Source organism: Ochlerotatus camptorhynchus, unplaced genomic scaffold (assembly GCF_037179485.1).
Source record: "Ochlerotatus camptorhynchus isolate MF236.1 unplaced genomic scaffold, CSIRO-AGI_Acam_v1.1 ptg000391l, whole genome shotgun sequence".
NCBI lineage: Eukaryota > Metazoa > Arthropoda > Insecta > Diptera > Culicidae > Ochlerotatus > Ochlerotatus camptorhynchus.
The window spans coordinates 110,511-116,569 of record NW_027040878.1 but is presented as its reverse complement, the minus strand read 5'-3'; the positions used below and the strand labels follow the sequence as shown (position 1 = coordinate 116,569).

The 6,059-nt window shown below is 42.2% G+C and overlaps 1 protein-coding gene across 1 annotated transcript in view; it reads left to right on the top strand.

Annotated features, from left to right (window-relative positions):
- The first annotated feature begins 536 nt into the window (after positions 1–536).
- Positions 537–6,059, top strand: part of LOC135710564 (uncharacterized) — a 46,678-nt gene continuing 41,155 nt past the window's right edge. The window contains exon 1 of the mRNA XM_065233179.1: positions 537–1,381. The gene's annotated coding sequence lies outside the window, so the exon portion shown is untranslated. The remainder of the gene's footprint in view (positions 1,382–6,059) is intronic.

Sequence of the window (6,059 nt, the reverse complement as noted above, 5' to 3'; positions counted from 1 at the left end):
AGTAAAGAGACAATGGAAATTTTCCTTATTAAAGCTCCCGTTGTCTTTCCGACTGGAAAGTGTGAATGTATCAATCCTCTCGCAATTAGATTATACCAGTTTGTATAGTATAACAGTTTTCAGGGAGGTAGCGAATTGCAAAATGCTATATGATTAAATCTTTTTAAGATAATAAGTTTTTGATAGCTAATTAGAGCCACCCTTACCCGTTACCAATACTAAAAAATGCAAACGATTTATAAATTCGCAGTGATTTCGCCAACCACTAAACAAACAAAGAGTCATACAGCAGTAGGTAAATCACAAATCACAACTACCACACCATCGCACACCAACATAGCCGCTGTGGGCTGAAAGGCAAAAAATTCGCCATACGCGGAAAGTAAACAACACACCTACCGACCCAACCACCAACCACTTGCGTGGATAGAGGAGGCTGATAGTATTGTGAGCATATGATTGAACAGACCGACAGCCGACAGCCAACGTGCCAGCAAGGCAAACTCGTCGTCGCCTACCAAGCAGTCGCTATTTCGCCAGCGATCGGTTAGGACGTTTTAGCCTCCATTCATCCTCGCTTAACAAATTCGCATAAAGATTCGAGTTGGAACAGTTTGATACCCGCAAGTCGTGGTTCGAAATCGAAGCGAATCGCATCGGATGATCTACCATTGTTTTGGGGCGGGAACGATTGGCTACCTGTGGCTGTGGATGCTTTGGTAGCTTTCGCCGAACTTCTTCGAGGTCAGGCAGTTGGCAAGCAGCAGTGACCTGCCAGCTATTAATACGACAAAAACCATCAGTGATATTATGCTAATGAGCCGTTTTGGCCGTTGATGAATGAACCTGCAACCACGGCCCATCGAAAAGGAGAACGCGAGGAGTGTGCATTGCCAGTGCCTTTGTGACCTGCTGTGTTACGCTGCCAAGTGCCCGAGTGCAATTTTCTAACCCGTTAGCGTAGAAGAAAGAGGGCGAAAAGTGCATCACAGTCTTTGTACAGAGTGCATTACATGTTGAGGAGTTGTGTGTCGTGTTGGCTTTGGCGGCACTTCTCTACACTAGTAACCTGTAATCGAAAGCAACGCGAGTACGAGTGGTGTAATTAATGGTTGTTAGAAAATTAAATACGCAGCAATTTTGAAGAGAGATCGAGGCCAGCCTTACGCAGTGTTTTGAGGCGAGTGTGACTTAACTTTTTTTTTTGTTTTTAATTGTGTAAGAATCAAGCAAAAGGTCGATCCTACGGTTTGGTGGAGGTGCGCGAAGCTTGTATTTTTGGAGGTGTGTTCCCAAGCGCACTTCACTGACGTCGTGAACGACCGACGAGCGAGTTGGTGTTGCCTAGCGTCGAGAGATTATCGGATAGCGCGAACAAAAGGTAATTTTTAAAACCCCAGAACAGAATACTCCCGTAGACGGCGGATGTCGTCAGCTAATCGAGGGTTGAAAGATAAAAAAAATATATTCAACACGTACGTAAAAGTTGAACGTTGACCGTGATAACAGCTGGTCTCACGCAATAGACCAACACTAACGCACGATTTACCCCCCTTTGAACACTATAGGCCAGCGTTTCTCAATCGATGGGTCGTGAAAATTCGGACAATTACATTTTCAAATACTGATTTAAATCTCTTAACGGAATCTTTCTCCCTTATGCGATCTAAAATCATTTCAGATTTGCAAATGCCATTGTTGCGACTAATGGGTCCCATGTTTCGGCGTTTTAAAGACTGTTGAATCATTTAATTTTGCCTTTTGAGGTCATTTTGAGATTTAAATGTCATTGTGGAATTTAACCCTTTGTCTGTATCTTGGGGGTCAATATGACCCCAGGCAAATTTTGCAATCTTGATTTATTCATGAAAACGATTTTTTCTCTGACACTTTTGCATGCTAAAGTCTTCTTGATATGCCTGCCTCTTAGTTGAGACAAATTTTGAATTTTATATAATACCCGTTTTTAAGTATTTTCACAATGAACTTAGCTTTAATTTAGAGGTTAATTGTCATTTAGCAGAGTAATTTTATAAGAGTTGGCGTTGTAGAGACTATTACAAGAGTTTTTAGGTTGGTTTAATTGTTTGAAGGCCATTTTGGCGATTGTAATGGTATTCTTGGTAATTTTAGCTAGTTAATACCATTTTGATAATTCAAGGATAATTCAGCGATTGTGTTGCCAATTCTGGCGTTTTTTAGGTAGCTTTGACGTATGTTATACTATTTTGAGTGTTTTCAGAACGATTCTTGAAGATTAAAAATCATTTTAAATGTGAAGTCCATTTCTGAAATTTAGGAATTTTTATATTCAATACTACTTTGTTGTTTTATAACTACTAATGCGTTGACCTTCAAAGTGTTTTCAGACAATTTTGTACGTTTTTAAACTGATTTGCAGTTTTAAATGTTTTAACTTTTTATTTTGGCGAAATACCTCAGTTTGGACTTTTTGTTATAGAGTTTCAGTTTATCACATAATTTTAGTTTTTTTTTGTATTTTGAAGCCATTTTTTAGTTTTTGATGTCATTTTGGCCTCATAACATCTATATTCAATATTGGTTTGGCGTAGCTACAAAGCTGATAGAGTCAGCGAAACACGTCTGCTTGGTCGTAGTGACTGTTCAAAAATAGTTTATTAATTTTAATCTAATTGCCATGGCTTGCTACTTCAGGTTACTTCATCTATCACTCCTCCTCAACCACCAAGTCCATTACGAAAATCCGCCAGCTTTGTAGCACCTAGCGACTTCGTCAGGATATCAGCTATCATCTCAGCGGTTGGTGTGTAGTTTACCTTTATTACTTTCTTCTTATTCAGATCTTTGATGAAGTGGTACTTTGTGTCCACGTGTTTGAACCGCCGTTGAATACCATCTTGCTGAAGCTGTTTGATGCAACTTTGATTGTCTTCTTATTTATTTATTTATTTATTATTATTATAGTCCATCTGACTTGATAGTCTCAATGAAACACTTAAATCTAAATGTAGTCACTCATTAAAAATTAAAAATTGGCCAACAGCAAACGATGACGAAACATCGAGGCATTGATGTCAAAGTCAAATAGGTCAGAGGCTTCGTTGAGTTGATGAATCATGGCGACAAAGGAACTGTTTGCAGCATAGTTGGTTGCATATACTACTTCATGTAGCAAGGTTCTCGGACGGAGTGTTCGGGCAGGAGCATACAGATTAATTTTGGTCAGTAACTCAGGAACATCATATTCTGCGAGTAAAACTTTAGCAACGAAGACGACCTGCGATATGTTTCGTCGCTTAGCAAGAGTATCCAAACCCAGTAAACGACAGCGGTCAGCATACGGTGGTAAATTCAGCGGGTCACTCCATGGAAGATAGCGCAGTGCGTATCTGACGAATTTGCGTTGAACAGCTTCGAATCGTCCACTCCATACAGCTTGGTAGGGATTCCAGACAACACACGCGAATTCCAGTAGTGAGCGTACCAATGAACAGTAAAGGGCTTTAAAACACAGAGGATCACGAAATTCCTTAGATATCTTGAACATGAATCCAAGCTGTCGATTAGCTTTGTCGATCGTGGTTGAGAAGTGGCGAGTGTATGTGAGCTTTTCATCCAACATGACCCCGAGGTCTTTAACGTGATCGACACGTTGAACTGCAGTTCCAGCAACGTTATAATCAAAGAAAATGGCAGTCCTAGTTCGACGGAAACTAATTACGCAGCACTTTGAGACGCACAGGACCATAACATTACGTTCACACCAATCATTAAAGATTTCAAGAAGGTTTTGTAGTTCTAAACAGTCGGCATAGCCTCGAACGACTAGATAAATCTTCAAATCATCGGCAAAAAAACAATTTACCTCCTCGTAGTAGAATAAACGTTACATCGTTCACAAATAAAGAGAAGAGCATTGGTCCCAAAGTGCTACCCTGTGGAACTCCTGAACTGTTCGAGAAACAGTACGATGAGTAGTTTCCAATGCATACAGTAACTTCACGTTGCACGAGGTACGATCTAAGCCAGCTGCAGAAGGAAACAGAACATCCAATTTTTTCAAGCTTTGCTAGCAGAACGTCGTGCACAACTCTATCAAACGCAGCTTCAAGATCAGTGTAGATGGCATCGACTTGAAGTTTCTTGCATACATTTTCCATACAGAACGACGTAAAGCTGACGAGATTAGTTTCCACGGAGCGGCCAGGAAAGAAACCATGTTGACATGTACTTATGTAATGCTTGCAGGAAGCAAACAATCTCTCATTTACCAGCGACTCAAACACCTTAGATTCAACCCCAAGCGAGGTAATCCCACGGTAGTTTTCCACATTGCGTTTGTCTCCTTTCTTGAAAACAGGGAACAGTAGACCGTTTCCATAGTGCGGGAAATTTCTGTTGACGAAGTGACAGGTTGAAAAGCAAGGACAACGGAGCAGCTAAGATATCGGAGCATTTTTTTAGGACTGCAGATGGAATAACACTCGGACCTGGTGAAAATGATGATTTGGTTTTACTCATCACAGAGAGAACTATTTGTACATCTACGGCAAAAACATCCATGTTTACGACGTCGGTTGGCACATCACGGACGGCTCGCTCAATTTCTGCTTGCGATGGGGAGTCATTCGAGAAGACGCTTAAGAAGTGCCTAGCAAATAGGCTGCATTTGTCCTCAGTTGTCAATGCTACGTCATTGCCGAGAAACATTTTTGACGGCAGTCCAGTTTCCTTCCTCTTAGTATTCACAAACGACCAGAATCCCTTGGGGTGGCATTGCAGATTATGTTGAGTACGAATTACATACCTCTTGTAAAGAAGCTTGTTGTAGTGGCGATAATCATTGCTGGCAATTGAAAAATTTCGCTTGGTAAGGGTACATCGTCGATGAGTGAGAGCACGGAGAGCTCTAGATCGCACTCGTTTCAGGTTGCGGAGAGTAGCGTTAGACCAAGGCGGTTTTCTTGGAGGTTGGCACTTCGGTACTGAAGCACAAACACAGTCGCGCAAAAGGCTATTATAGCGAGCGGCTGCTGTATCGATATCAAGGTCATTCAACACGTTCCAGTTGATACGGGACAAGGAACGTCTCAGCAAACGGAAATCGGTCTTCCGGAAATTGAGCCGAGTGGCAGTCATGGTTTCATCAAAACGAATTTGAGATCCGTTCGCGATAGATATATCCAAAGCAGGGTGGAAATTGTCAAGAGGAACGATGACATCAGGCGCTTCAACGACGACACAGTCCAGAAGTGCATTTTCGCTAACAAAAACCAAGTCAAGAAAACGAGACTGGAAATTGGGAACAAGGTTTATCTGGCTCAGTCCATGAAAAGCCGTGCCGTCAACAAGCAAGCGGCTGGCAGGAGTAGTTGAAGATGCAATCGGATCTGGAAACGCATAACCCTGGCCTGAGGGTGACCAGCTAAGCCCAGGCTGATTAAAATCACCAAGCAGAAGAAGCACATCCGTTATATCAGTCATGGACGATGCAAATTCTGTAGCATCCAGATGAAGCTGCATTGTGGTGCAGTCATGTCAACGTTCAGGGGGAGTATTCACCGCTCCAATGAGGATGTCCCGCGAAGTGAGGTTGACCTTAACCCAAACCGCTTCAATTGTAGTAAATAGTTCGTTGGAGATTACGCAGGAGGCGAATTCGTTGGAAACAGCGATGAGCACACCACCACCGCGAGTACGAATGCTGTTGGATGAATTACGGTCTAATCTGTAGACAGTAAAAGAGTCACCAAACAGTTGCACTGAATTGATCCTCCCATCGAGCCAAGTTTCCGTGAATACATAAACGTCATATTCCCCTTCAAGCGCAGCCAGATAAACATCGTCCAATTTAGTCATAGATGATAGTAGACACGTAAACCGCTAGAGGGTTCGGTGCGAGCCGTGTCAATGATAACTTGTCCAGGATCCGCACGAGAGAACGGTGAACTATCAGGCAGCGAAAGATCACCTGACGTAGAAAGGCTCGAAGTGGTTGCCATAAGCGAAGATGAACTGAAACGAAGTGGCGGATCAACAGTTGAATTCACATGGACGAGTTCATACTTGCCGTAAAC